This window comes from Babylonia areolata, chromosome 18 (genome assembly GCF_041734735.1).
Source record: "Babylonia areolata isolate BAREFJ2019XMU chromosome 18, ASM4173473v1, whole genome shotgun sequence".
Taxonomy (NCBI): Eukaryota; Metazoa; Mollusca; class Gastropoda; order Neogastropoda; family Buccinidae; genus Babylonia; species Babylonia areolata.
Genome location: NC_134893.1, coordinates 15164062 through 15179538, shown reverse-complemented (window position 1 = coordinate 15179538; position 15477 = coordinate 15164062). Strand labels below are relative to the sequence as shown.

Here is a 15477-nt window from a genome sequence, read left to right as displayed (position 1 = left end):
CGCGGGCTACAGTCAGTACACACACCTTACATATTGTTTCCATCTCCCAAGTGGTCTAGTGGTTAGGATTTCGCGCTCTCACCGCGACGGCCGGGGTTCGATTCCCCGCTTGGGAATTTTTGTTTTTCCCTCTCTCTTACTTTTTTTTTTTTTTTTTTTTTTAATGGCATATTACGGAGTGGATGTGTTGTTGTTGTTGTTATTGTTAGTTTTATTATTATTATCATTACTATTACTACTACTACTACTACTACTCCTAATACTACTATCATTATTATTGTTGTTGTTATCAATATTATCATTTTCATTATCATCATCATTACTATTATCATCATTATCATTGTTGTTATCAGTTGTTGTTATCATTATTATCATTATCATTATAGTTCTGTTTAAATTGCCTCTCTTATTCCTTTTTTTTTTTTGTCAGAAGCGGCAGCAGCATCAGTAGTAGTAGTAGTAGCTGCAGTAGTGTCGTATCACCGTCACTTAGTCTGTTGTTATTTCACGCAGATCATAAGGTGACTGTGGTTATGTGTACAGCTACACTCATGTGGGATACAGTCAATACACACACCTTTCATATTGGTTGCAAGTCCCAAGTGGTCTAGTGGTTAGGATTTCGCGCTCTCACCGCGACGGCCGGGGTTCGATTCCCCGCTTGGGAAGTTTTTTTTGTTGTTGTTTTTTTTTATCCTTTTTTTTTTTTCCAAGAGACAATACGAAGTTGGTGTATTTTATCATTATTCTAATTTTTATTTTTTATTGATGATAATAATAATAACAACAACAATGATAACAATAATAATAATTTTTCCCCCTTCTTTTCTTTTTTTTTTTTTTTTTTCAGTTGTTTTTTTTTTAAAATGACCTTTCGCGGAGTTGATGTGTTGCTGTTGTTATTGTTGTTACTACTACTACTACTACTACTACTACTACTACTACTACTACTACTACTATTATTATTATCATCATCATCATTATTATTATCATCATTATCATTGTTATCAGTTGTTATCATTATTATCATTATCAGTATATTTCTTTTTAAACTTCATCTTTTATTTGTGTGTGTGTGTGTGTGTGTTCTTATTTTCAGAAGCAGTAGTAGAAATTGTAGCAGTGTCGTATCACCATCATTTTGTTCTGTAGTTACTTCAAGCAGATCACGGAATGTGTCTACACTCACGTGGGCTACAGTCAGTACACACACCTTTCCGATTGCTTGCAAGTCCCAAGTGGTCTAGTGGTTAGGATTTCGCGCTCTCACCGCGACGGCCGGGGTTCGATTCCCCGCTTGGGAAGTTGTGTTTTTTTTTTAGACTTTTTTATTTTTTTCTTTCTTTGGTTTGTTTGTTTGTTTGTTTTTAATGGCATATTACGGAGTTGATGTGTTGTTGTTGTTATCGTTATTGCTATTATCACTGTTACCACTACTATTACTACTACTACTGCTATCATCACTACTACTACTACTACTACTACTATCATAATTTATCATTATTATTATCATCAATATCATTGTTGTTGTCAGCTGTTGTTGTTTTATCATTATCAGTATATTTTGGATTAGATTTCTTCTTTTATTCCTTTTTTTTTCAGAAGCAGCAGTGGTAGAAGTAGTTGTAGTAGTATCGTATCACCATCAATTGTTCTGTTGTTATTTCAAGCATATCACGGAATGTGTCTACACTCATGCGGGCTACAGTCAGTACACACACACATTTCATACAGCCAGCAAGTCCCAAGTGGTCTAGTGGTTAGGATTTCGCGCTCTCACCGCGACGGCCGGGGTTCGATTCCCCGCTTGGGAAGTTTTTTAACCATTTTTTTTCTGTGTGTGTGTGTGTTTGTTCGTGGTGGTTCCATCTTTCCTTTTTCTTTCTTCTTTTATATATATATATATATATATATATATATAAAATTTTGTCTATATCTTTCGGTTTGTTGATTCGTTGTTTAATTAAATGTCAGTAAGTAATTTGTAAGATGTTGGCGTTTAATTCAATGATGGATTTAGATTAATAATAATAATAATAATAATGGTACTTATATAGCGCTAAATCTTGTGCATAAACAAATCAAAGAGCTTTCGCACCAGTCATTCTCACGCAAGCATAACTCTAAAACTGAAAAAAAAACCTAAAAAGACAAGGAAGAGGCAGGGAAGGGAGGCTATTTTGGGAAGAGGTGGGTTTTAAGGCCAGACTTGAAAGAGCTGAGTGTGGAGACTTGACGAAGCGATTCCCTGAAAAGAACATCGAAGAAGGAGGAAAACAGAGCAGCAGTACATAGTAGAAGTGATAATAGCATCAGTAGTTGAAGTAGTAGTAGTAGTTTTATAAGTATCATCACCATTATCATTATTTTTATTGTAGTAGTAGTAGTAGTAGTAGTAGTAGTACTTCTTCTTCTTATAATTATTATCATTATCATCATCATCATCATCATCATTATCATTATCATCATTATTATTATCATTATCATCATCAGAACCATTATTATTCATTTATTTTTTACTCATAGTTTTCATTATTGTGATCATTATCCTGTCATCATAAGTTACACAATCATTATTTTACATCGAACCGTGACACGGAACACGCCGCACACAGTTCACACACCTTTCACTTCTCCATTCACTCCCAAGTGGTCTAGTGGTTAGCCGTGGATTTCTCGCTCTCACTGCAACAGCCGGGGTTCGATTCCCTGTTTGGGGAAGGATGGAGGTTTTTTTTTCCCCTTTCTCTTTTTCATGGATTTTTTTTTTTTTTTTTTTTTTTTAATGATGTATTACGGAGTTGATGTGTTGTTGTTGATACTGATACTGTTGTTGTTGTTGTTGTTACTGTTAATGTTATTGTTATTGTTGCTATCAATATCATTAGTAGTAGTGGTAGTCGTATTAGTAGTATCATTATTATCGTTATTATTAGTATTAGTATTATCATCACCATTATCTGTTGTCTTTTTCATGGATTTTTTTTTTTTAATGATGTATTACGGAGTTCATGTGTTGTTGTTGATACTGATACTGTTGTTGTTGTTGTTGTTACTGTTAATATTATTGCTGTTGTTGTTATCAGTATCATTAGTACTTGTAGTAGTCGTAGTAATAGTATCATTATTATCGTTCTTATTAGTATTAGTATTATCATATTTTTTATCATTATCATTATTATTAGTATTATTATTATTATCATTATTATTACTATTACTATCATTGTCATTGCAGTTGTTGTTTTTGTTGATGATGATGTTGTTGATATTGTTGATATCATTATTGTCATTATCAGTATATTTTTGTTTAATTTTCTTTTCTTTTTTTTTTTCTTTTCTTTTTTCCTTTTTTAATTTTTTTTTTTAATTTTCAGAAGCAGCAGCAGTGGTAGTAGCTGCAGTAGTGTCGTATCACCGTCACTTATTTTGTTGTTGTTAAACGCAGTCATAAGGTGACTGTGGGAATGTGTACAGCTACACTCATGCGGGCTACAGTCAGTACACACACCTTTCATAATGGTTGCAAGTCCCAAGTGGTCTAGTGGTTAGGATTTCGCGCTCTCACCGCGACGGCCGGGGTTCGATTCCCCGCTTGGGAAGTTTTTTTTAAATTTATTATTAATATTATTATTATCCAATTTTATTTTTTCAAAAAGACATTACGAAGTTGGTGTATTTTATCATTATTCTAATTTTTATTTTTATTTTCATTTATAATAATAATAATAATAATGTACATTTATATAGCGCCCTTTCTCTCTGAGAGCTCAGGGTGCTTTACAGGAAAGAAGAATATTACAAGTTACATAAAATATTCATGACCACTCTTTCTCAATCCCCCCCCTTCCCCCTCACCCCCACCCCACCCCCACCCCCCACGCCCCCCCAACCCCCGCCCCCCATCCCCTCCTCCGAGTTTTTTGATGAGCGAAAAGCAGAAATAGAATCAGATACACGGATATGATGAGGAAGGTTGTTCCAGATGTGAGGAGCAGCAAAGAAGAAAGAACGTTCACCATAGGTCTTTGTATTTACAGGAGGAAGTTTCAAAAGGTAACAGTTGTTGTTATTATTATTATTATCATTATTGTTATTATTAACATTATTATTATTATTATTATTATTATTATTATTATTATTATTGCTGTTATCATCATTATCATTATTGTTATTAACAAATGCCGTTGATATTTGCCAGAGGACAGGGGACAACACATACTAACTCACGATACAAATTTGACTGAAGTTTGGAAAATACTGTAAATAGCCTGTGTACAGGTGGAATAGCTCAGTGCACGTGCAGGGTTTTTTTTCTTCTTTTTTCTTTGTGTGTGTGTGTGTGTGTGTGTGTGTGTGTGTGTGTGTGTTGCCTTTATTGTTTTGTTTTTGTTTTTTGTTTTTCAATTAACCACACGTGTGTGTGTGTGTCAGTGTGTGTTTGTGTGTGTGTGTGTGTGTGTGTGTGTGTGTGTGTGTGTGTGTGTGAAATATTCCTCAGGCGACTTTTATGCTGCAATGAAGAGTCCCCCCTTTATGCATAGTCTACTAAGAGACACAAGAAAATTGCTCGTCAGTAATTTGTTATTGCTGTATTTTCTTTAACGCCGGCTTCGCGCAATGGGTTCAAAACACCAACAAAAATCACAGATACGCACAGATTTGCACACACACACACACACACACACACACACACACACACACACACACACACACACCAGCACAGACACACACATACACACACTACACGACAAAAATATGTAGATAAATAAATAAATGAATAAATAAATAAAATAAATAAATAGATTAATGAATGAATAAATAAATAAATAAATAAACAAACAAATAAATTAATTAATAACCCAAACCAAAAACAAACAAACAAAAAAAAACAGCTTTGGAAACAATTCCATAACAACTCACAGTGTTCGGACTCACCTGTTCGTGACACAGCCATGCGGTCCATCACTATATCTACATCATCAACATCAGCAACAGCAGCAGCAGCAGCAGCAGCAGCAGCGGCGGGCAGCAACAGTGTGCAGACAGGAGATCGGTGCTGTGGTGGGCGTGGCATGGATTGATTGCAGCAGGGTGTGGTGCAGCGGTTTGCAGCAGCTGGCGTGTCGATGCAGCAGCAGGCCTCTCCCCCCCTCACCCCCCTCCCCCTCTCTCTCTACCTGTTCAGTGCCTGGTCCGCCCCTTCAGATCATCATCATCATCATCATCACAGGTTGGTGTGTGGGAGTGGCGTAGAGGGGGTGTCTCTGTGGGAGTGTCTGTAGTGTATGTTTTGTCTTGTGTCGTGTTGTGTGTTTTGTGTGGGGTGTGGGGATGTGTTGGGAGGGGGGGGGGTGTTTGTTGTTGTGGTTGTCGCTGACTCTCTTCTTTACCACACACACACACACACACACACACTCACACTCACACAGAGGTGGGAAGGAGTGGGAAGGTTCAAGGGAAGGGAAACTACGAGATCGGAGAGCCCAGCAAATCGAAGAGACGTAACTCTTCGCAGGATATGATCGTAGTTTTGAAGCAGTTTAACCCCCTGAGTCAGTGCTGTCCTCAAGCCGCCTTCACCTTTCCAATTGTTCTTGAATAAAAGGTGGGGAGTTCAGGGCACGTACACGTATTCACCTTTCAAAATAGAAATAAACTAAAATATAGACAAATGAATGAAAGGATCACTGCTGGTTTTTTTGTTCAATCATACGCTCCCATTCAGTGACAGCAGAATGTCACCCAATCGCATAATTTCAGAAACCCAACTTTTACACACTGATTTTTTTCATGTTTTCTCTCGTTTCAGAATAATCCAGTTATTTCTTTGTTAAGTTCAGAACCAAACAATGTGACTTCTGGAAATATACATCTGTACATCGATCTCCTTTGTTCCTCTTGTGACAGTTACTGTCAGGTGGAGACTGCCGAAAATTGTATACGATCAACAAAAAGAAAAGAAAACAAACAAAAAAAACCCAAAAAAAACAAACAAAACAAATTAGAATAGAATAGAAAATGTCTTTATTACCAAGTGTACCGGGGTCACAAGGAATATTGTGGGGGATAGTACATAACAAGATACGAGCATAAATCGAAAATCATACACAAACACAGATACAGTAGAAATAAGATACATACAAGTGCATATCAATATAAAAACTTGTGCATACTCACGCTTGCACGCATTGCGCGCGCGCGCACACACACACACACACACACACACACACACGCACACAACATGCACGCACGCGCGCACACACACACACACACACACACACACACACACGTTTGAACAGAAGCTGCATATTATATGTGGATGGGGCTTGATGACTAGATATTCAGGTAGATGGTTGTTGGTTGCACAATTCTGTTTATCAGTCACACTGGGTTTGTTCGAGAGACAGGGCATTGGAAAGAAAAGACAAAAAATGAAAGGCAGTTGCATTTACATATTCTATCATCATCGTCATCGTTTTCATATTCATCCTTTATATTACTGTTGACAAAAACTAACAGATAAATGATAAACATAAAATTTAAGATAAAAAAAAAAGGAGAGAGAGAAAAACCGCACTGACAGACTGATCAATTGATTGATTGACTCTTTCATTAATTCAGTTGTTCACAGCCTATGCAAGCTAAGCTTCGCCGTTAATGTCTCTAGTCCAGTTCAAGAATATGATCAATCTGACTCTTTAAAACTGACTGAAGAAAGAAGTACAGAAAACACAGCAGCAGAAGTCAAAGCAAGCACAGGAAGAACAACAGTAATAAAAAAAAAAAAAAAAAAGGATGATTATGATAACGATGACGATGATGATAGAATACGTAAACACAACTGGAAAGTAATAAAATAGGTAAATACAACTACAGGGAATTTTTTTTTTTTAATACTGAAAAAGTCAAAACAATGAATGCTGTCTCTCTCTGTTTCAGTTTCTCAAGGAAGTGTAACTGCGTTCCGGCAAATCCATATACACTACACTACATCTGCAAGGCACATGCCTGACCAGCAGCATAACCCCTGAGTGCATGCATATATATTTGTGTCAGTACCAGTCAGACTTGCAGCGGGGATTTGTTCTACAGAATTTTGCATGAGGACAACTTATTTGTTGCCGTGAGTTATTTTTCAGTGCGTGAAGTGCGCGCTGCACACCGGCGCCGGGACCTCGGTTTATCGTCTCATCCGAATGGACTAGACGTTCAGTTTGATTTTTCTAGAATAACATGCAGCAGCCCGGTGAGTACGATGCAAATCACTGATATACCCTATAGGTATAGTGATATAAGCCCACATGCCTATTTAAAGATAACGTGGTTAATCAACACCTGAACGTGGTTTGTCACTAGGATGTCATTAACCCCTTGCTTGCTGCTCGGTGATGTCTGCTCGTCAGTGAAGGCTGATATCTCACAATGATAAATCAGAGATAACACTGAGGTCCAGTCAGGCTGCCAGTCACCATTCGTCATTTGGACTTGTTCCTCTTTGCTTACATTATTTTTGTCAGCAAAATCATTTAGTCTACATTGGTCTTAGCGTTTCTCCACAATTCAGCACGGAGGGGTTATTTCAAAACGAATCTGACCAGCAGACTTCCTACGGTTAGCCCTGAGACGTTTTATTATTTGTGATACAATGAAAGCATTGTATAAAGAACAAGACAGGCAACGCCCGAAACACGGATCAAAATTAAAGTGCATTAAAAGAGGTATTGATTACAGATTTCAAATTATTGGTTTTCTTTGTTTGCTTTATTAAATTTTGTTTTATATAAATTTAAAGATAAGTTAAAACTGAGTTGAATTCAGCACAGCACACACACACACACACACACACTAACACACACACACACACACACACAACGAACAGACAAAACAGGGAGAAAAAAAACCACCACCAAAGCCACAGCTTTCAATTCACGCTTTTGCCGAGCAATGCTGCCAGGCCCGCGGAATGTGGCTCTGTGACACGCCGATAAATCATAGGCTCCGCCCACAAACCTGTTCTCGCGGGCCCGCGAGCAGCTGATTGGTTGACGGGCCGTAAAACTTGTCATTTCCCACGTGCTTGGCATGCTGGCAGCAACCCAGGGGGCTCGAAAGGGCACTGTGTTCTTTTCGGAAAGGCAAGGGCGGCTTGGGAAAAATTAATATAAAAAAAAAACAACAACGCGTGCGTGTCGTTTCTTTCTCTGTCACTCTCAGCTATCTGTTTGTTCTTTTCACGTTCTCCCTGAAACTGAATGCGCACTCACACGGACAGTAGTGATAATTAACTTTACAATATGGATAAGAGATACACTGAGAAAAACACCGAGAAAGAAAGATTGCATCCTCGCAAGAATTTATTTCCTTCAGCTAAGCATCAATTTCCTTTTTTTTAGTTCAGCATCAAATATATATTTCCCTTTTTAGTTCAACATCAGTCACATATAACTGGACTAAATCAATTAATTTGTTTTGGAACCACATCAGTACTACACTGAAGCATGCCGTGGTTACTGTCTACATCAGTTTTCTTCTTTTCGCCCTTATGAATTCACACCCTCTTTCTCCAGTATGTTTTAAAGTCTATTCAATTTACTCGTAATATGATATGTATAATATGTATATTTTCTCAACAAACAAATTAATTTTTTTTTTTTTTAAACAACTGATAGGCCAGTCAGACTATACCTTTCAATTGAACTGGGTGAGATTTTTTTTTTCTTTTTTCCTTTTTTTAACTGTGGTTATTGTCTGGTTGTTTGACTGATACGCAGGTCATCACACAGTATGTGTGTAAAGACAGAGAAAGAGTGGGGTGCCAGGGGTGGGGGGTACCCGGGGTTCTCCTCTTTGACTGTTCATGTTGTGACTGGAATGACGTCATATATACGTAGTAAAGCGCGGTGCGTAGCTGGCGCCCCCATATGTGTGTGTGTGTGTGTGTGTGCCAAGGTTACTGAACTGAGAGGGAGGTAACTAAACAATACCCTTCCCTAAATATGCCATTTCTAACTGCGCGAACACCTTTCACGTGTTTTGAGTGAGAACTATAAATAAAGTACACTTATGAGTAGAAGAAAAAAAGAAAAAGAAAAAAAAAATTCCCAAGCGGGGAATCGAACCCCGGCCGTCGCGGTGAGAGCGCGAAATCCTAACCACTAGACCACTTGGGAGATATACACCGCGAGAAAGCTGTATATACTCCACGTTACCGAGGCCTGCTGTGCTTGTTCTGGCACTCTCTCCCGTGTAAACATGCACAGTCTCTTCACTGAGTTCTGGCTGTCTCTCACACGATCAGCTTCAGCACAGTGGCTGAAAGCTGGGCTGATGAGGTTGAGGTGGGAGATGACCCGGGAATCTGTTTCAGTTTCAGTGAAGTACTGATCTGAGCGTGCATACAGATCCACTGAAATATGTTGCACTATGACTATATTTGCTATAAATAATATATATATATATATATATATATATATAGAGAGAGAGAGAGAGAGAGAGAGAGAGACGTGTGTGTGTGTGTGTGTGTGTGTGTGTGTGTGTGACGGTGCGTGTGTGTGTGTGTGTGTGTGTGTGAAGATAATAATAATAATATATATATAATATAAAAAAAAATGTTTTTAAAAGCAACAGATACCCGGGCTGACCTACGCATAAACCCAACGCGCTTACCAAGCCTCGAAAGCCTATCCATGGTTTTAGTCGAAGAAAATTAAGAAAATACCAACCAAAAAAACCTGCAAGAAAAGGTTTTTTTTTTTGCTCTACGTATTCACTGCTGGATTTTTCACACTATCACCTGTAAAAAAAATCGAAGAAAATCGAATGTCAGATAAGAGCAGGAAAATCAAATAAAGAAAAATAAACACGAGGAGATGGCGCGAACGGCACACCATATTTGAGTCTGAAACTCTCAACTGGGTCACGTTATTTGTTGTAAACTGACATCAATACCAGTTCAGTTCGGGTTTCTCAAGGAGGCGTCACGGCTGAGTTCGGACTACTCCATAGTCTATATTCTACACCACTGACATTTGCTGAGCAGATACTTGACCAGCAGCTTAACCCAACGCGCTCAGTTCAGTTAGAACTTGAGGGGGGGGGGGGGATCAACATAAGAATTAAATACAATCAAATATAAGGTAAAATAAACAAATAAATGGGAACCACTGCGATGACAGAGCGTGTACATTTGTTGCTTGCTGAAATCAGATTGTCAATAATTATACAATGTTTGTTGTTGAAGTGTTGTTATTCAGTTCTTTATATGGCATATCATAATGATGATGATGATGATGATGATGATGATGATAATAATATAATAATAATAATAATAATAATAAAGTGGTAGTAGTAGTAGTAAGTATATTTTTCCTGTCGTTCGTTACACGGATGTTTTTTCTGTTCATAATACCGTGCACTAATTGAAATTAAAAACAAATATGAGGAGCCGGGTCAGTGACAGGTCGAATGACCGATAGCAGTGGACATAATGTGTTGCGTATTCTTTTTCTGCTGCCCTTCTCATGATCATCGTCATCTAACAATCAAAACGACTGAAAAGCAACTGACGCCGACCCCCCGGCCCCCCACCCCCTCCATCCCCAGGCTCCCACCACCCCGAAAAAAAAAAAAAAAAAAAAAAGTGGCTGAAGAGATTTGTGGGGAAGCCATTACAGTCGCCACTGGCAAACGATATCTTTGGCCACTGGTGTCAGCTGGGGTGTTTTCTGCCGCTGCTACGTCACCTGCTCAGTCATTTAGTTCTTCTGCGTTCCCCGTGATCATGGTCTCAGACTTGCAGTCCTATGCTCGAAATGAAGGTGGTGGTCTTGATGGGGTCTTCTTTGGTGCCCCAAAGCTTTTCTGCCAGTGTGGCTCCATAGGGCCACCGCTGCGTCCGTGCATCTTGATACAGGGGGCAGGACTGCAGGATGTGCTTCGGGGTTTGTGGGCCTGTCTTACACGGGCAGTCAGGAGTGTGTGACAGCTTTATTCGGTACATGTGGTCTCGCAGGCGGCAGTGCCCCGTGCGTAGTCGGAATATTTTTAGTGACATATCAGATATTTTTTTCTAACCCGCCCATTTCCTTCTGCCTATGAAATGAACCGAATAAATAGATTTCTAAAATATTGAGATAAAAGATAAATGAATAAATGATTAGTTAAATGAAGAAATGAATAAGCAAACTGACACATGAATAAATCGTTAAATGGAGAAATTGATAAACAATTGCATAAATAAGTAAATAAATGAATAGATAAACGTGTAGAATTCTCTTTTGTCCGCTCGACTTTTCTTTCTAGTTGAATTGTTTAGTGTATTCTTCTCATCATTAAAAAAACATAAATAAAAAAAACCCAGCCTTCTTTCATGTATTTCTTCAAGTTTTAGGTTTCTTTTGAAATTTTTGTTTCCTCAGTGTATCTGGCCGTGAGATTTAAATCTTGTCTTGTCCGTCTTTTCTCTCTCTCTCTCTCTCTCTCTCTCTCAACGCAAATCCAGTCTATGAGCCTGCTGTCTGCTCAACAGAAAAAAAAAACAACAACAAAAAACCCACCAGTGAAACAATCAGTAATATATTACTGGTGACGTTGATAGAATAGCTGCTTCCACTTCATAACAGTAAGCTTAATGAAGATGATGACGATATAGTAGTAATAATAATAATAATAATAATGAAATGAGATATAGTAATAATAATAATAATGATGATGATGATATGATAATGATGACAACAACAACAACAACAACAACAATAATAATAATATAACCAATATCTAGCCATAAAATGGCAGTCAGAAAGTGATAAAGACGGAAGCAGAGAGAGAGAAAGAGAGAGAGAGCTTTTCACACAAGATTTTAATTCCTTCCCACGAAAATCGGTTTCAATGAAGATTTGAAAGAATTTTTCACCCCTCCAAGCGGGGAATCGAACCCCGGCCGTCGCGGTGAGAGCGCGAAATCCGGCCACTAGACCACTTGGGAGATACATGCAGTTGTGAGCCCTGCCAAAAGTAAATTGCATTGGCGTACTATATGCTCATTTCCCCGTTTCCTGTCTGCGAGGAAAACCACACTTTTTGTATACACTGAGCGAAAGGGGGTTGGAGGGGGCTTCGAGCAACACAGAGAGAGAGAGAGAGAGGGGGGGCGATGGGGGGGGGGGGGGGAGAAAGAGACAGAGATCTATCGAGAAAGGCACACAGCACTCAGTGATATGTATATTCTATTTTTAGATCAGTGGCACACAGTGGAAGACACAGGGGAGGGAAGTCAGAGTTTCAGGGTGTTAACTCTCTCCATACGAACGGCGAAAGAGACGACGTCAACAGCGTTTCACCCCAATTACCATCATCAAAATATTGCAAGCGGAAGGCTCTTATACTGAAGAGGTGAATGTTGACAAAGAATACCACAATTCTGACGACGGAAGCTAAAGGTTGGGTCATTCAGACACCCACTGGACATCCGAGGGGTCTGTGTAGAGGAGAAGAGAAGACTGGCCGTACTGAATGAGTTAAACTTTGCAGACTGATCCACGTCACACCGGCCACTGCTGCTTTGGAGAAAAGACAAAAAAAAAAGGACCAGACAAGAAGCCTAAGTGAGTCTTGACTCAGCGGATTCTTCATTCATTTATCTTAACGTAACTCTCTGTTAATTATAGATGACAAACCCCTGATGGATAATTGAGCTTCTTTTCAGCTTATGATCAGAAAGAATGGAACAGCTCTAGTAAGATTTATATTTTTTTAATAAATATTAAGTAAAAACAAATAAATCAATAAAAAAGACAATGATAAAAAAAAATTAAAACGCAGCATACAAAAATCTTCCCAAGCGGGGAATCGAACCCCGGCCGTCGCGGTGAGAGCGCGAAATCCTAACCACTAGACCACTTGGGACTCTGTTCACATGGGAGGGTTATACACAGAAATGCCCGTGCGCGAGAGCACGCGCAGAGCACCGAGCTGAATATTACCTGCACCTCAGTGATGTAGAGAGAGAGAGATCACGTGGTGGGTCGGTTGGTGAAGTGGGGGTAGGGAGCACTATCTCCAGACTTCTTTTATTTTTATTTTTTGGTTGTTTGTTTGTTTGTTTGTTTTTTCTTGAACGAACAAACACTTTTTTTTTTTTTTAGATTCGTGACAGGGAATCTCAAGGAGGGAGGAAGAAAGAGAGTGAGGGTGTGGGGCCCAGTGAAAGAGGGAAGAGAAAGATCGTAGATGGTCATTAAAAAAATAAATATATTTTTTTTTAAATAGAGCCTGGCTAATCAAGCATTGAACCTGACTAGAAAGGTTAAAAAGGAGGTGAACAAAGGGGGTAGTGGAGCGGCAAGTCACCCTTTTTTTCTCTCTCAGTCTCAGTCTCTCTTTATTAAATCGGTTTAGTAGTTTTTTTAGGCACATCAGTTGCTCATATTTTTTTCCTTGACTGATAAAATTCCTTTTGCATCAGTATAAATAATACTGACGAAATTTAAGTTAAGCTGGAAGAACGCTCACACAGCAACATGGACATACATAAAACATGGGTACATAGGTAATCAAGCGTTTCACCTGACTAGAACTAGAAAGGTTAAAAAAGAAAGATATACGGGGAGTGGAGCGGCAAATTCAACTTTTTTCTTTTTTAAACTGAAGGCACATCAGTTGCTATAATTTTCTCCTTTATTGATACAATATACTTTTAACATTATACATATATATATGATTTTTTTTCCCAGTAAACCCGGAAGAGCGATCAGAGTTAAAACAACAGAAGCTGCACCATGGGGGGGAAATGGAAAAAACAACAACATAAACAAAAAAACAGACAAAAAACAAACCAAAAAAAAACAACAATAAAAACACTTCCCAAGCGGGGAATCGAACCCCGGCCGTCGCGGTGAGAGCGCGAAATCCTAACCACTAGACCACTTGGGACTCTGTACACATGGGAGGATTATTTGCAGAAAAAGCACGTGCGAGAGAGAGAGGGGGGTGTGGGGGGGAGAGCAGGTGGAAGGTTGGTTGGTGAAGTGAACAAGTCCCCATGCAGGGAGCACTGGACTATATCTCTGGACTTCATATTTTTGTTAAAAAATAAACACTGTTTCTATATCAGTGGCAGGGAGTCTCAGGGAGGGAGGAAAAAAGACAGTCAGGCTGTTGGGAACAGTGAGAGAGAGGGAAGAGAAAGACCGTAGATGGAAGGGAAATCGAGCGTTTCACCTGACTAGAAATGTTACAAAGAAGATGAAAAAGGGGCGGAAAATCCACATTTTTTCTTCTTTTTTTCTGTTCTTTTTTTTATATATATTTTTTTTAATTTTCAGAACGATTGGACTGGAGGCATTAAAACAACAGAAGCTCAAACAGGAGATGGGGGCGGTGTGGGGGCGGGATCTCAGTTCACAATGAGCGGGGAATCGAACCCTGGCCGTCGCGGTGAGAGCGCGAAATCCTCAGTAACAACAAAACCACTGTGACTTTGGAAGTACAATTGTGGTACCTGCCAAACATGAGCGTTTACATTGGTCTGCTACACGCTCCTTTCCTTGTCCGTCTTTCACTCGAGGAAAACCACACTTTTTGTATTCACACGAACTGAGCCGAAAGGAGGCTCGGCTGGCACACTGGTCTGAATATACCTATGGTTTTTCGATAAGTGGGTCTGTCTGGCACAGGGAGAGGGTTAAGCTTAGGTTAGGGTGGGAGCGAGTAAGTGAGGGAAAGAGACAGACAGTGACAGAGACAGAGCCCGGAGAGAGGGAGGGAGGGGGGGGGGGAGAAAGAGACACAGACAGAGATTGAGAAACTGAGGCACACTGTTTCAGTTTCAGGGTATTCAAGCATGCAGACTGGTCCACGCCACACCAGCCACATCTGCTTTGGAGAGAGAGAGAGAGAGAGAGAGAGGAGCAGATCAGTGACAGGTGCTGTCCCAAGTCGGTTGGGACGATGGCTACATTGGCCGCTGCTACGTATCTATTCTGATCCTGATCCTGATCTGAGTCTGGATTCAGCGGATTCTAATTTCATCATCTTAAAGAAAGTCAGTCTCTGATAATTATAGATGACTGACGAACCCCTAATGGATAACTGTTTCTTTTCAGCAGCCTTTGCAAGATTAAAAATATAAATATATATTTTAAAAGATTTTTTTTTCTTTTATTTAAAAGCATTAAAAAAAATAATAATAATAATTAAAAAAAAAAACACTTCCCAAGCGGGGAATCGAACCCCGGCCGTCGCGGTGAGAGCGCGAAATCCTAACCACTAGACCACTTGGGAACTGCAACCTTGTGTCAATTTAATGTTCATGAACCTATTGCGCACAGAGTAATGGCCAGCGAAAATGCGTAATCCTAAACGCTCTTTTAGTCTTTTTCAGCAGCATGAAATGTTGGGATTTCTTATTCTTACTCAAAAAAAGAAAGGTTGCAAAATAAATAAAGTAAATAAACTATCGAAGTTACAAAAGGAAACAAC

At 39.2% G+C, this 15477-nt stretch overlaps 9 non-coding genes across 9 annotated transcripts; 5 read left to right on the top strand and 4 right to left on the bottom strand.

The window, feature by feature from the left end:
• The first annotated feature begins 44 nt into the window (after window positions 1–44).
• On the top strand, window positions 45–116 carry Trnae-cuc (transfer RNA glutamic acid (anticodon CUC)). Its single transcript has one exon. It is a non-coding gene; the product is annotated as a tRNA-Glu (tRNA).
• A 480-nt stretch (window positions 117–596) lies between these two features.
• Trnae-cuc (transfer RNA glutamic acid (anticodon CUC)) lies at window positions 597–668 on the top strand. Its single transcript has one exon. It is a non-coding gene; the product is annotated as a tRNA-Glu (tRNA).
• A 564-nt stretch (window positions 669–1232) lies between these two features.
• Window positions 1233–1304, top strand: Trnae-cuc (transfer RNA glutamic acid (anticodon CUC)). The gene has a single exon. It is a non-coding gene; the product is annotated as a tRNA-Glu (tRNA).
• A 438-nt stretch (window positions 1305–1742) lies between these two features.
• Window positions 1743–1814, top strand: Trnae-cuc (transfer RNA glutamic acid (anticodon CUC)). Its single transcript has one exon. It is a non-coding gene; the product is annotated as a tRNA-Glu (tRNA).
• Window positions 1815–3527: 1713 nt separating this feature from the next.
• On the top strand, window positions 3528–3599 carry Trnae-cuc (transfer RNA glutamic acid (anticodon CUC)). Its single transcript has one exon. It is a non-coding gene; the product is annotated as a tRNA-Glu (tRNA).
• A 5499-nt stretch (window positions 3600–9098) lies between these two features.
• Trnae-cuc (transfer RNA glutamic acid (anticodon CUC)) lies at window positions 9099–9170 on the bottom strand. Its single transcript has one exon. It is a non-coding gene; the product is annotated as a tRNA-Glu (tRNA).
• Window positions 9171–12831: 3661 nt separating this feature from the next.
• On the bottom strand, window positions 12832–12903 carry Trnae-cuc (transfer RNA glutamic acid (anticodon CUC)). Its single transcript has one exon. It is a non-coding gene; the product is annotated as a tRNA-Glu (tRNA).
• Window positions 12904–13857: 954 nt separating this feature from the next.
• Trnae-cuc (transfer RNA glutamic acid (anticodon CUC)) lies at window positions 13858–13929 on the bottom strand. Its single transcript has one exon. It is a non-coding gene; the product is annotated as a tRNA-Glu (tRNA).
• A 1278-nt stretch (window positions 13930–15207) lies between these two features.
• Window positions 15208–15279, bottom strand: Trnae-cuc (transfer RNA glutamic acid (anticodon CUC)). The gene has a single exon. It is a non-coding gene; the product is annotated as a tRNA-Glu (tRNA).
• Between the last annotated feature and the right edge of the window lie 198 nt (window positions 15280–15477).